The sequence below is a fragment of the Lonchura striata genome, chromosome 3 (genome assembly GCF_050655825.1).
Source record: "Lonchura striata isolate lonStrDom1 chromosome 3, ASM5065582v1, whole genome shotgun sequence".
NCBI lineage: Eukaryota > Metazoa > Chordata > Aves > Passeriformes > Estrildidae > Lonchura > Lonchura striata.
The window spans coordinates 76,945,029-76,961,028 of NC_140705.1; the positions used below are offsets into that span (position 1 = coordinate 76,945,029).

A 16,000-nucleotide genomic window follows, 5' to 3' on the forward strand; every position below is an offset into this window, starting at 1 on the left:
ACTAACTAGATCAATATCTATAATGTCAATGGGAGGGCCACATTAAAGCTGTTCTTTAAATCAGTTTTCAGTGACGGGCTGTGGTTACCATGGAAGAATAGCAAGTGGATGCTCTTGTTCCCAAAGGTGTTTGCATGCTTAGGATCAACTGTGTTTACTGTGTTGTCTCTTTTATGCTTCTGGTTATGGTATCCTAATGCAAATCTGTTTGTCTGTGAGGAACTAATAAGGGCTTTGGGGAAAGTCAAATTTTTAAGATAAATGGGTAGATGCTAATTCAGATTTTGGCTTTTGTAATCAGAAGAACAGATACCCAGTACACTCAGGAGCATGTCAGCATCTTTGTATTTCTACTGGCATTCTCTTAAGTCCTGTCATGTAACAAATCATCATATAAAACAGATAAACTAGTTCTATAGATAGATTTGCTCCTCAATCCCTTTTGTGATATCAAAATATTTCTTAACTGGGCTATCAGAGCAGCACATTTGGTGATATGGAGAGTAGTTAATGTAAGATTTTTAATTTGTTGATAAGCTCCAGAGAAACAGATAATCACCCATGTAGTTGTTGGAGATATAATTATGTATAATTTATATCCCTTATGGAAAGGGGGAGGTTTGCTGATTACACACAGACAAAGTTTGTCAGACTTTTTCTTTTTAGAGGCTCAGCACATGCCTGAATTATGTGTATATAAACAAGTAGCATCAAACATGGCAAATTATGCAGATACTACAGTGTCTCAGAACTTGAGGACAAAGATTTAAATAATTCCTATAGGCCCATTTAGATTTAGCTATCTGATGCCTGTGCCTTCATTTATTGGTTAGTCTTTTGATGGAAGCTATATTTGAGCAATATACAAAAAATATGTACTCCATATTATACCTAAACTGTACTTCAGATCATGATCTTGGCAGGCTTTCTGTCCTGTTTTTTTTACATTTCTAAAATACTTCCAGGAAAACCTGCTAGACATAGATTTATGCAAAATATTTGAATGGGAGGGAAGGGAGTCTGTGGTGACTAGACAACCTCCTTCAACCCATTGCTATATGATTCAGGGAATTTGAAAGATACAATTTAAATAGGAAAAGAGCAATCAGATCTTCAGTTAGTACTTCCTGGTTCCCAGATCCTCTCAGTTCTGGAAAGGTTGGAAAAGTTTTTTCTCATATGTACATAAAAATGTTATTGCACCAATAGTTTTGTCATTGCAAAAATCAACTGTTGAACCAAATGCCTCCTCTTGAGCTCTAAAATTACTGGTTTTGTATGATTAAATGTATTCTAAATGCACTGTTTTACTGTGATTTTCCATGTTTAGAGTATAGTCTTTCATGGGATGGGAGCTATTTGAAAGCAGTGAAATGTGTATGTGTTTGTGCATGTGAGTGCATGTAAATGAGGAGGTCAGAGAGAATAAATTTGTAATGTCCAGAGGCCAAAAGATACAGCTTTGAGTTAGAAGACCAAGAAGGTTTTAACCAGTTAATATTGAGAATAACTGATGTGCGACAAAGTTAATTTATTTCATTTAAGATTGAAAGATTTATTATTATTATTATTAAAATATTATCTTCAGTAAAGGCTAATGGAAATAAACACAGACCGAATTTCAGTCATCTCCCCCATCACTCCCAATACGCATGCTTGTATGCACAGACGTGTGTGCACACATCCAAGGAAAGCCTGAACACTGACACCATGGCTGTAACTGGTGGCTTTGGTCTGCACATGGGGAAATAATGAAACTTGAATATTTTATGTTGAAAGTTAAATTTTTTCCGGAGTATATGAATGGAATAGACCAGCCTGACAAAACATCTAAGGGAACATCACTGCAGAGCTATTATTTCTCTTTTTTATTATCTGCAGACAATTCCACTGTTCATAAAATACCCTGACTTGGGGGCATCAGATCAAAGATCACCTCTTTTGCACCCAGCTGCTGAGGCTGTTGCAGTACTCTGGAGGCACACATTTAACCAAAGTAACAGGGCAGTGATCACTGCAGAGGTATGGGATTCTTTCTTCATTCAAAGAACTAAAGTTGTTACTATTATAATGATATCAAACTAATTCTTTTATATAGAAAAAACACTTAGTAAGATAAAAATGTCATTTCTCCTTTTACAGAAGGGTCTGATTCAAAGAAAACAGTTCAGTAAACTTGTTAAATGGTTATGACTTCAACAAACCTGAAGAGCCTGAGAGTGTTTAAGTCATCACATGGAAGTGTGTAATAGGACCTGGCATCAACATTTTTTTTATTGTCTATAATCTCTAATAAAATCTGGAAAAGCAAATGTCAAGAGCATAAATAAAATCATATGCAAATATACTGGCAATAATATTAGGACATCAAGAGTAGCACTTTAAATATTCACATAATTAGATACGAACTAATCCTCATAACACATCTGTGCCCTGGGTGGATAAACATTACAACTCTTGGGGAATGTGATAACTAGAGCATAAGCCAGTGATTTAAGTAGAGGGTAGAATGTAAAGTTTTTCTGTTACTAACTCTTCCTCTGTTCCGAGTCATGCTTCCTTGAGCATTGGAAGACATACATTCTCTGTTCTGGCATTCAGACTGTATGAAAGAAAGTTGCCTTGACTAAGGCAGGTTTTTCATGCTAGTGTAAAAGTCCAGATTGTGATGGGTAAGTTTTATGGTGTAATTCCTCAAATTTCAGGGTGTAGTTCCTCAAATTGTGGTTTTACTAGTCTCACAAGTCACCATGACCTGTTCTAGTGTGGACTTCTCGCTGCTGCTACAACCTCTGGTATGACAGTACTCATAGAAGGGATTATGAAGTAAAGTACCTACTACATATTTCCTGAACTTCTTACCCAAAAAAGTTACTTTGGTTTAAATCAATTGATGCAATTGAAGTGTGTTTTGAGTGACAATTGTTTATAAATGCAGCGCGAGGAGAGAGAACGCACTTAAAAATCAACTTGCAGCATTTCCCTATGCAGGCCCAGCTGTGGCTGGATCTGCACAGAGTGGAAGTTCTCCATGTACAGAAGTGATCACCAAGTCGACAGGCCCCTGAAACCCTGTGTGATTGCAGTTTGTGATTGCAGTTTGTGATTGCAGTTTGGCCCCATTCTCCTGCTGAATGTGGCCATATTTGTTTGCATAGCATCTGGGTGAACATCTATGAAAAGTCAGGATGCTTTTGGTCTGTGCTTCAAGCTTAGTTAACTCTTTTATAAAAGTGAAGAGTGCAGCTAGGGTTACTTTCCATATTTAAAGTCTTGCTGCAGAGTTAGACATTAGATAATGTGCTGGGGTTGATTCCTGGTTGCAAATACTTGAAATGCATTTGGAGTAAGATGATATTCAGTTAGCTTGGGTAAAAAAGCTCAGAGGCTCATAGACTCAAAAGTTCATATGTATTCCCTCACTGAGTGCTGGCACTCTGTAAGTGGATCATTCTCATAACATAGCTGCCAATTTTTCATTCTTGATAAAAAACCTATTATTGTCCCTTTTGTCCATGAAATATCTTGAAAGAACAGTGAAAAACCTGTATGCATTTCTAAGCCTTTTAAGTTGGAAGGTCTGTGATTGGAGAGTGGCATGTCAAAAGTCAGTCCTGAAAACCTTGTCTAGGGAGAAAGTGGGAGAGGAATGTAGGCTAACAAATGTATTCTTATTGGGTTTTGCATGGTTGAAAGAAAACAAACTACGAAGCAGCCAACCATTTAGAGATGCTGGAAATATTTACTATTTATAACACACTCATGAAGTCCTGAGTTTGTGTAGCTTTAAAAAACCTTTTGTTGTTTATGTTGAGTTTCTTTTTTTTTTTTTTTTTTTTTTTTGATATGATAATGATTTCTGATAAACTTCTCACAGACAAGTGCATTAAATGAGGATTTAGATGAAAACAGGTTGGGTTTTGATCAGTCCAGGTGATGATTAAGAATATAATTTACATAAAACTACAAGTGTGAGGCAGAAGACTTAAGAGTAGAGGAAATAATAGGAATGCTGAATTAGTAACAATTGCTATGTGCTGCCTCTAGAGTTGAGACAAGAACCCTGGAAATCATGTAAAGTTAATTTAGCCAGTGCAGAGATGCAAAGTGAGAAGTAGAGACATTTTCCAAGAGAATATTTAATGGAGTGAGGCATGGAAGAAGGAAGCTGTAATGATCAAGACAAGAAAATTGAAGAGAAATGAAAAAATATTCAAGTGGAAAGGAGAAAAGAGGAAAAAATAATTTCAGCATTGCAAAGAAGATCAACATTATTTGATGGAATAAACATTTTCTGAACAAACCTGAGGTTGCAGGTTTATTTTGTGTGGAGTCGCTGCTCAAGAAAAAACAGCTCAGCTGCTTTTCCACCTCTTTGATATAATAAATGCCAACCATGTTAACTCAAATAATTTTCTAGAATTTTCCAGCATTTTTTTTTTTATTCCCCATTTTTCCTATTTTTCTTCCTGATACTTCTTGTTCAGTTTATCTTAATTGCCAAGAAGTTTATCCCCACCTCTTTAGGTATCCCAGACTTGTAGTTATTTGGTTTAAAAATATAACACAGAACATTTTGTGTATAGTAGGGTTACATATGCATGTGACTAGCCAATATGTTTTTCTTAGACAAATGATTCTGAAGTCTGCACCTGGAGTACTGGCAGAAATAACAGTCTGATGAACTTGACTCATCCTGTCAGAGGACACTGACATTTTTTATTTTTCCTTTATGTGTTGTAATGTTTCATCAAAATGGCAATTGGCAAAATGTGCTTCACTGTTTGCAAGAAAAAGAAAGATGTCAAATCTTGTTAATGTCATTGATCAAAACTGTGTGGATTTTAGGATTATATAGCTGCAAGTATTATGGAATTATTAATTTAAAAATCTATATATGAATAAAGCATCTGGTGAATGAATAAAAGTAATTTCTCTCAAATGGATAATTTAAATACCAGCTGTCTCCATACTAAACCATATTTTCTCATAAAAGCTTTTAAAAAGTCTGTCTGATGGTTGTGAAATTCCAGGATTTATGGACAGTGTAAGGTCTGTCTATACAAGGATCTGAATCTTGGCTCATAATTGAAAGCCACGTCCAATGAATGGTTCAAAACAAGTGTAAAAGACCCCCAGGAGGAAACAAACAATTAAGCTTTAAAGACTTACTCCTCTTAAATGTCTTGTCAAAACTGTAAAAGCTTCATTTTAATGTAGGGGATAAACTTGAAGGGGATAAAAGAAAATGTGTTCCTTTAATTATCTTCTGGACAGGTAGAAGAATCTGACAGTCTGAGATCATACCATTAAAATAAAACAATATACTTGATAAATTGCTATATTCTTTTATGATGGCTTTATCTGTGCTCTTCATCCTTATCCATTTTCTTTCTGATATTAGTGAGTCTAGAAAACTTAGCATGAGCTTCTTTTGAATACACTTTGGTGGTACTTTCTTCTTTTTTCTAACACACCTTCCATATTGACCGTTTTTCACAATTTGGATCTTTTCAGAAAGTCTAATGAAAAGAGGGAAAATCTTGGATGAGCCATGGACTCAGAGGGTTGAGTGTCTGAGATCCTTGTCAGATGGTGTAGGCTGGTGGTCTCTGGGAACTTCATTCAGCGCCAGAGGCATGGGTTTCTTGTGCATTGCTTGCTTTCAGAATGAAAAAAGATACAGCTGGTCAGAAAACAGAATTATTTTGGGGAAGTCACATCTACAGTTAGAAAATTTGTTTGGCATTATGAAGGATTTTGAGTACAAAACCACCCCCTGCAGTTTTCCCTGGTGAGTATACTTCTGATGCAATACAAAAATGAACCATGTTACTCATAATTTGCCATGGCAGTAATAGGGACTATGATCCTAGGATTTGATGATGTTGCATCAGTAAAAACAATTTGTGTAATTTATATCTATTGTCACCAGCTCTTCTTCTTCTGCTTCCTTCACTTCTCAACATTTTCAGCTTAGCAGATCTCATGGCTGAGTTCAAATGTTATGAACAATGTCTGATTCACTTTTGCTGTTTGAATCTGAAATTGTTAAGTCTGTGCATATTGTTTACAAAAATTGACTGCACAATCTTGAGTGCTTCCTGAAAAAAAAAATATGGAAAAAAAAAAGTTGAACAGATTTCCTGTTAAAATGCCCGTTTCAGGATTAACATAGTTTCATTTTTCCCTCCATAATTGTTTCATATTCTAAAATAAATAGCTAATGGCTAATATTAAAATGACTAATAACTAGTTGATGTTCATCTTTTTTGCGTTTTTTTTTTTCTTTGCAGTGCATGCAGAATTTTCCTATTCTCATTCAGAACAAAGTCAAATCTTGCAATCCCAGTAGTCTACTTTCAAACTTAACTATTAACTATTAGAAAAATGTGGTAAAAGGTGACTAGAGAAACAACCCACATCCCTTGTGATTTTCAGTCATTATTTGAAGATAACAGGGTTCAGAAGTAAAGACACAGTATGTGTGGCTTCAATTCAGCCTATTTCCAGCCACAAGTAAATTTATGCTTTATTTCCCTTATTTCTCTTCTAATTCTGAATGGGAAACAGGAAAAAGTTAAACCCAGAGGGGCTTCAAAGACATTCTTAAGATTTTAGGGAATGTAAAGTCCTGATTGATTCTCTTAACCACCTTGAACACAGAACTTCCCACATAATCCTTTATGTTTGTACAGCATGTGTTACAGCAGCGTTGAGCTGCTGCCCTAAGATACTGAGTTGATATTTTGCAAGTAAATCAGATGCACTTGTTCCTCCAAGTGTCAGTGTTCAAAGAAAGGAAAGATGAACTAATTTTCTTAAAATGTAGTGTTTTAAGTGAATGCACCAAAATATTATGACCCCTAATTCTACTGAATATTTCTAAGTGCTTTCTGCAAAACATAGTGTAATGACATTTGCATTTTACAAGGAAAGTGCATTAGCAACTTTTATATGGGAAAGAGAGGTTAATTCAATTCTGGACTGTAATGGAGGTTAAATGTAAAGCTTTAATGTTCTGGAGTTCATCCCAAAATAATAATTCAGCTAATGAAATAACTCATTTGTAATCCAACCAGACTAAATGGAAGCATTTTTGAAGCTGTGTCTACAAGAATTGATTGCTTAACACTTATGAGCTAGCCTAAATTCAGCACTCTTTGGACAATGAAGTATGTTTTAGAATTCTGAGGGCATTTCAATATCCTCCTAAACACCATATATTTAAAACCATGCCTTCAAATTACTTTATAGTGCTGAATTATCATTTTTTTGATGGACCATTTATAGATCTAATATGTTCCTTAAAAGTATATGGTATGATGACTAGCTAATGTTGATCAATATTTCCTGAAGTAATTCTGATTGAATTGGTTATTAAAAAAAGGATATATATATTGCAGTTTTAGGTCTTTTTTTTTTTTTTTCACAAATCATTTGTGAAAAATTTTTGAGCACAGGAGCATGTTCATTATTCATAAATGCTTTTTGGATGGTTTGAATTAAAAAGGAGATTTTATATTGTCTGTGATCCACTGAGTTATTCAATAGCTAGGTTGTTTTTTGTCATATGTTTTTTGATGGCTTGTCTAAATCGTGGAAGGCAAATAGCATGCAACAAACCTGTTCTTGCATGACAGACCTTATTTGCATGATGTTATGGGTTTGGGGTGAAAATTTGTCCCTTATTAAAAATATTTGTCAGCAAAACTTATGCACAGCATTGCAAACAACTACTAATTAATGGAGGAAGTATAAACCTCCCTGAATTTGACAGTATTTTGTTACTGAAAACATACTTCAAAAGCTGAAAAACATATATCTCTAATGTCTCTCCCCAAAGTGAAACTTAAATCACCAGGTCAGTCTTTTTCTTCCTCTCATTACCTACCTCACCATGTCAAAAACCTCAAGCCCATGCCCAGAACAAATGCAGGATAATGCAGGCTATAACTCAAATGTGCAGACTGATGTCTCTCTCAAGAAAAAAAAAATTGGACAACTTTTAGGATGGTTTGAGCAATGAATAATGCTCAATTTCTTAGTAAGTTCCAGGAACATCTCATGGGAAATAATTTATTATAAGGTAAAAATGGGATTGGAATATATGCACCATTCAAGCAACAGCACTCCCTGCCCATGTTGCTGGTGGTGTTCCAGGGAAAGAGGAGTTGTAGTGGGATTCTGGAGGGGAGCATATATCCTGCTCTGCTCTTGTGCCTGCAATAAGAAACTGAGAATCAGACACTGATAGGTTATGTCCCAGTTTCTTTTGTCTAGTTTGCTTAAGATTAAGGAAATATGAGTATTTAAACCAAAATTCTTGAAAATGCTCAAACACTTTTCTAAATTTTTGGAAGTCTAGGGCTTTTTTTCCCCACTTTCTCAGAGCATGTCAGATATCTTTGTGATCAAACACTGTATTTCTCTGTTCACAGGTTGCATTTCTGCCTCTGCTTTTATTCCTTTCAGTAGTAGTATTAGTGGTGATATACTACTAATATCTTTGTCTAGTAAAATGCAGTACTTCATCACTTTGTCTAGTAAAATACAGTACTTCTCCCTTGAAGCCTTGCTACATTGGAATAGTATTTGAAATCTTAGGTTTTAAAGGCAGAAGAACATGTGGATGGTCCAACCTACAAAGGAGATTTCACATGTCTTAGCTAGATCTAATTTGTGCCTATACATTATAGAGTACTTGATTTATCACCTTGCTAATATTCAGGTCTAAACACTCGGCTTACTCAAAAGAGACCAGTGGAGGTTTCTCTCCAGAGGTGGGTATCCTCTGCCTAGCTGTGGACATCTGAGTTAGGTGGACAAATCTCTTTTCAAAAAACTTTCAAAGATACTTGGATTTTATTTTTTTTAAATAAAGGTTGTGTCCATATTTCCTGTATTACAAAGGCTCCTTTATCAGGCTTGAGCTGATGCTAAATTTAAGTATTAACTATAACACTTATGCTAGTTGACTTACTTTGTACCTTGTCAAAATGAATGACTTTCTGTACTTCTCATTATTCAAAGTTCAGTAACTTACTTGAGGAGAAGCAACGAGGTCTGATCTTAGTAGCCATAGGGCTAGAATGGGCTTCCAGCCTCTTCTCCCCTCCACAGTCCCACAGGATCTCTGCTGCCCCAGCACAGTGGTTGATCAATTGGTATCCCCTGCCATGGGAAACAGCAGCAGATGGCAGAAATCTCCTTCCTGCCCAAAAAAAGCAGAGATGGGCATCTGCCACTGGAGAAACAGGGAATAAGAGTAAGGATGGGAAGACTGCTGCCCAAGTCAGAGAGTTGGCCTTTTTGAAGAAAAGAGCTGCAGGCAAAATAGAAAATTCCTATGCATCTAATTCCCAGGCTGGCTATTAGCTGAACACGTTGATTTAAAAAATTACTTCTCTGTCAGAGCAGTGTGTTTCACAAAGGCATCTACTCATGATCTAAAGACATCAAGAGATGAAGATGGCTAATCACTTATGCAATTACAAATTGGTGCATGATTTCATATTTGGCTTCATTTCTAGCTATGGTTCTTTCTATATCTGTCTTTGTTAAAGAACCCTTTAGCGCTTTCTATTTTTTCCCTTTGAAAGTATTTAGACTGCAATCATGTCACTCTCAGCCTGCCCTCTCAAAAGCTAAATTACTTGAGCTGTTAAATTTTTTCACTTTAACACATTTTCTTCAGCTCTCAAAGTCAATTTTTATGACCTTTTACTTCACCTTCTTCTGTTTTCTAATGTCCTTCTCAAAATTTGGCCCCTTAAACTATGGGCAGCATACCAATACCCCTCCTCCTTCTGCTGCTTACATGTCCAGAGATTGTAATAGCCCATTTTCCTACAAAACTGCCCAAGGAACATGTTCTGAATTTCTTATTGGCTGTCACTGAAAAAGCCACTTTGGAGGTACATCTTTCCTAATCTATGGATGGCACACACACTCTTCCTTTCAACTATATTATGTTGTGCTTGAATGTATTTAAACACATTTTGTTTGAGTAAGTCCAAGTCTTCTAGTGATTGCTTCCCACCCGTTTTTGTCTAAGGTAAAGATTCAATCAATTTTTAAATATTTGTTCCAATTTATTAATAAATGATAAAGTAGAATAGGATCAGACTTATTGCTAGTCATAGACACCTTTGAAAAAACTCCCATCAGCAAATGTTCATCATCTTACAAATACTTCTTGGCCTAGCCTAGCTCTTATCTCATCTGAAATGTGCCATATTCTACAATGTCAATTTTAATCAGAAAATTCCATAATGCTACAGCAAATGCTGAGAAAATTGCACTTGGTCTCTGAAGCTACATTTAGTGATGAAACAAAATCCCCTCAAAGGAGGAAATAAGGTTTCCTTGGTGTGATTTTTGTTGTCATTAAGTTTTTATTTCTTTATCTTAATACTTTATCAGTGAGCCCCTTTTTCATTTTTTCTGTAATTTTCTTGAGGTTGATGCCCAGCTAGCTGATATACTAAGCCACTGCTGAATGGTTTTCTGTTTGAACCCTGATAAATAATGTTCTTCCAACTTTGTGATGTTGGAAGCACCCAAAAATTGTTTTGTTTTAGTAAAAAAACAAAGGCCTTACAACCCCATCCAACAATAAAAAAAAATCTCAAATGTAGGGAATAGATGTTCATTTTGATGAGTCTTGTTCATATTTAATCAGGATTAAAAGAATACAAAGAAAATTTAGATATTGTTTTCTTTTTGATGTAGTGGTTGTTTTGGGGGTTTTTGTTTGTTCTTACTTTTGAGGTTTTTTAGCATATAGTGTTTAGTACTCCTTTTGGTTACCAATATCTTGCACAGTATTCTTTACAAACAGAACAGGAATATTTAGAACATTCGAGATTTCTAATGGTCAGTGCTTCTATTTTTACCTAAGAAATATTACCACATATCTGTGAATGCTTCTCTTTGTTTTCAGCAAGCACAGGCTGCAGGGAGGTGCCAAATCTATTTCCTCGACAGACGCAATGCTGCCACAGCTCCAGGTCCATGGGGCCAACTGGGAGATGTCGAGTACTGAGAGAACACATCCATTTCACCTCTGGTTGGTTTGGATGAAAGCCACTTACTGGACAAAAATGTACCCATGTACAGATGCAAGTACAAAGTGGATCCCTCCAGCAGCAAGGACACGATGCTCAGCCTGTCCTGTCACAGTCAGCAGTGTCCCCTGATCATCCCTTGCTGCACACAAACGTATGCACAGGCAGGTGGATGCCCAAATGGTCCTCCCAAGAACCCCACCATCGACCCATGCCTCTGCAGGCCCATTAGCTTTTGGGGTGATCCCAAGGGCCCTTCCTGTCTGTTTGTCTGAGGGTTTGTGGGTTGGCACTTCTCCTGGGATAGCCTCAGGAGCAGACAGGACAGTGGGCTTCAAGGTCTTCAGCTTTGCATTGAGTGCCCCCACTGTGCCTTCTCTGAGCTCACGGAAGTGATCCTTAGTCCCATAACCCAGCACAAAAACTTCTGATTACAGCAGTGTTGATAGGCCTGGGTTCAATACTGCCTCTTTAGTCTTCCTTCCCTATTTTCCAGGATTGCTAGCTTGAATTATCCTACCTGTTATTTGCTTACACATGTTGTCACTTGCTGGTTTTTTGCTAGGCATCCTCTCATACATATAATGTCCCAAGTTTTTGGTAATTTTCTTTACTGTGGAAGTGAAGATTTTAACTAATTATTTTTCAGATGCTTAGATTCTTACTTGTGTTGTTGGAGCTCCCTTCCAGTTTTGTTTGTGCTTTTTCTTTGGAAATTACTAGTTTTGAAATACTGCTTATCTATCTGCCTATCTACAGAGCCCTTTGAAAGTGGCCTCTCCTGGCACACGTTGAACACAATTGGATTGCTGCTATTGTTCTTTAGATAACAGCCAACTATCATTCTAACGATTCAGTCATCTGCTTTGTTATATAATAGTTGACTCCCGTTGGGTAGAGCATGGTTTGGTTTTAGGATAGAGAAAAGTGTTGTATCAAAAACTCTACTGATGATTTCCTGTAAGCTGATTGAAACCTGCAGCATGCATTCACTGAGCTGAAGCCTCCAAAAACACACCACTTGTTCCACATCACTAATAAGTCAGGATGAGTTCATCCCATTCTGTAGTTTGGTCAGATGGTCTGCAACAAACCTTCATCAGAACTGCTCATTGATCCGTGTATGTGCAAAGTCCTGCTGTTCTAAGTTATCAATAATTCTAAAGCAAGTAATTGCCTTCTAAAATGAGCAAAACCCCAACCTCTTTTCCTTACACAGGCTTTCCCAAGCAGGTTATAAGCTATGATTTAATAATTCTAGATAAGAAATGAGTCCCGCCAGGTTTCAGTAATGCCAATTACTTTGAACAACAACAATTTTCAATTATTTTTGTTTACCATCTGAATTTCTACTGATGGTATAAAATATGAGAAACTTTTATTATTTTCATTATTTTTGTCACATTACTTCAAAATATATTATGCTGGATTTAATAGTATGAATTGTTTTCTGAATATTTTTCCTTGCATGTCTAGTTTTCAGATCTTTTCACAACATTTAGATAGTTTCTAATGAGCAAATTGTTTACCTCACCAATGTTATACAAGTATCTTCTTCAGTATCACATTTTCTTTCATGAATTCAGCATGAAATCCAGACCCTCTGTTTCATTTGTACCTAGCAATCTTCTCAACAATTTTCTACCTTTTTTTGCCCCTCAGTCTAGAAATATTTCAAAGAAGACCATTTGAGTTTATCTCTTAATCATCTCTTTTCCAAAATGTGGGTAATTTCCCTAATATGTGTAATTGGACAGATGACAACAGTGTTCTGATTTCTAGTTCTCCTTACTTTTGAGTGAGCTGGTCACCTTATCTCAAGATAATATCACCAATGAGGGTTGTGTTAATTTCAGAGCTGATAATGCAATGCAAGTGCAGTCCAGTACAAACATTCCAACGTTCTCTTCCTTAATTTAGATGCCTAGATATTTTGATCCAGAACATTTGACAATCTTACAATATCTGTGACTTAGGTTGATTGCTTCCTGGTAATCTTTCTTGGATAACAGATCTAACAGGTGTTATTCATTTTATATAGTTTCCCCTAAATATATTTAATGTCTTTCAAAAGATTATACCTGTTTTGAAAGACCAAGAAAACGTGCACTTCAGAGGACCACAAGGAATTTCACAACACAGATAATAGAAGGAAGAGGGACTAAATTGGAGAGGGAGTGTGGTTTCTCATAGGAAACAGGAAAAAAGTAGAAGAAAAAGTTCCAAGCTATTTTTCTACAATTATATTAATTTCTTTGGAGCTTACTAGAAATATGATTAATGCAGATTTTTATTTTGGAGGTATTTGCATCCAAATCAGACATCCTAGACTCCTTCTCTAGTCAGTGGAGATAAATAGGTATTTTTAGTACATGATTTCTCCCATCCTAAAGCAAAAGTCTATATTTTATCAGACCTGAGTCTTAAAAGCACCTATTTTTCTCCATGAATACCTTAGTTGTGAACACTGAGACTATAAAGGTAGGTGAGGTTAATCCCACCTTAGCTGATTAATGTCAAAATACTCAATTTTGTGAAAGAGCAGTGCCACCTAAACACCTCTTCCTTAAGCATTTAAGTTACCTGGAGCATTTTTTTTTTTTTATGAGAGCAAAACCTCACAAAACTAAAGGCATCTCAGCTGCTGAGATAAGATTTATTAACACTACCCTGTATCTTTTTCTGTTTTCCAAATTACTGTAAACTTACAGATTTAAAACCATAAATTGCATTGCCATCTATGCATAGCTATTATTTTATTGATTTTTTCATCATATATATTGCAGATTTAGATTGTTAATAAATTCCTGGTTTGTACTGACTATATTTATTTATCTAAGTGAGCAAAAATATCTGTAGGAGAGCCTTGAAACTTGTACTCTTCTGCATAATTTACAGCACCTATTTTTACTGTAACTTGAATTTTAGTTTCTGGGTTTTACCTGTATCTAGCCCATAGGTGAACTGTTTTCTGTGCCAGCTTCCTTATTAATTTATAAACATGAAGTCAGCAATGTCACAGAGATGAAGGATGCACATTAAAGCAATGTCTCACAGCAGTATCACTTCCAGCTGGGGAATTCAGAGTTACAGTTGTTACAATTTCTTTGTGCTAAACTCTCAGAGCTCTTTCTCTTATAGCCTCCTCTCTCTTTCTACCTGTTACTGCATGAACTGTTGCCTCAGTTTTGAGACAGTAGGTTCTTCTTTTCTGAGAGTTATAAAAAGACCTGGGTTACCCTGGGTTGGACAGAACAAACTAGTTTGCCTCTGGAGATCGCTCACTCAGTTTTCTATGGCAACTCAGTGGGAAGAGAACACATCATCTGTCAGCAGCCTGACATGCCACAAGCTCTTGGAAAGACTGTGCATAAGAGAAGAATATTAGAACATGCCAACAAAGCTGGTTCATAGTGTTAGGTTTGCCTCAAGCTAGCTATACCCTGTTGACTTTTGATGTGTTTATATTTCTCTTTTGGGTCACCACTGGGGACTACTGTGGTGACAATGCTTCAAGCATATGTTTCAGAGAAGTCTTTTAGGCCCTTCCTGACCACTTGGACTAAGGCCATCTCCTGTTCATCACAGGGTGTACTTGCTTGTGTCTGAAGGCTCACCAGCTCTTGTTCATCTCCCATACTCACCTGTACTGGCTGCTCACAGAGCTGGAAATCGCACATACTCAGCTTTAGTCTCTTTAATGACTTTATGGCACTTGATATATCTCTTTTTATCCTTATTCTGGATTTCTGGATCCCAGCACACCAGCAGGACCAAAAGATGGTTTTGTTTTACTCTTGACAAAGGAAAGGAATAATAGAGTAGAGATTGGGACAAAGGTGGAGGAGAAGAGAGATCTCGGAAGAGATACAAACAGTAATAATGTTTCTTTTTCATCTCTCTCTTCGATCTCTAAGAATTAATCCCATCCAAAAATTATTGAAACATTGAAGAAGAATTAGCATCTTGCATCCAATACAAAGGATAAAGATAAGGTCTGCTTCTGTATGAAGAGTATCCTACTCCAGTATTGGATCAAAAGGGGATCTGCATGTCTTTAACAGTTTGTCCCAGACTGAGTGGTACTGTGAGTAAAGAGACGAGGACATGAAAGGCCTGTTTTGTAGATAATCCTACATGGAAATATTCAGGTTCATCCAAATGCCTTAGGAGTTGAGATGCTAGATTCTAGAGAGCTCCAAGTTAGGGATCTGCTGGACCTTGGTCAGACGTCAGCATGAGGTTATGGTGGAGGGGGCAAACTGACTTTCTGATCATGATCCATGTATTGAGATACTCCTCTTCCTTGCTCTGGCCTTCATTTTCATGCATGGCACCAGAAAGACACAGCAGGTGTCAGACAGAAACTCAGAATAAATATATGGCCAGACAGTATGGCTTTTCTGCCCTACCCTTCCTAGAAAGAGGATGTTTTATAGAGGAGGAAAAGCACATAAGCCAGGTTGAGGTTCACCTAAGCTGCTGGTAGTGGAGATGGATCTGAGGTGAAGGGAAGAAAAAGGATGAAAGAGTTTGTATTGGGAGCAGACAGGGAATTTGTGTTTGTAGTAAGAATTGATTCAGTTAAAACACTTCTCTGCTTATTTATGGGAAATGTTTTAGGATTAAAAAACTTTGTTACAGCATGCAGATTGTTAGGATAGATGCTGAATGACTGGGTTACACATAATTGTGCTGTGTGTCATCTCAATTACCTAAATGGCTGAGTCATGTCTGAGAACACGTATCCAGTGTATCAGGGGAGCAGACACTGAGCATCTCTGTGACTGATTGCTCCTGAACCAGCAGGCTGCAACGTGCTTCCTGACAAGGCAAGGTAAATGCCATCAGATTACTGAAATGCCAAATGACTGAGAAAGTATGTGAATACATAAATACAGATTTCATAGAGTGTGTGGTGGGAAGGGGGG

General features: G+C 36.7%; 1 long non-coding RNA gene across 1 annotated transcript in view; it reads left to right on the forward strand.

Moving 5' to 3' along the window:
• Nucleotides 1-1,130: 1,130 nt before the first annotated feature.
• LOC146767950 (uncharacterized) overlaps nucleotides 1,131-16,000 on the forward strand; it is a 205,532-nt gene continuing 190,662 nt past the window's right edge. The window contains exon 1 of the long non-coding RNA XR_014953831.1: nucleotides 1,131-15,906. This is a non-coding gene — a long non-coding RNA (uncharacterized LOC146767950). The remainder of the gene's footprint in view (nucleotides 15,907-16,000) is intronic.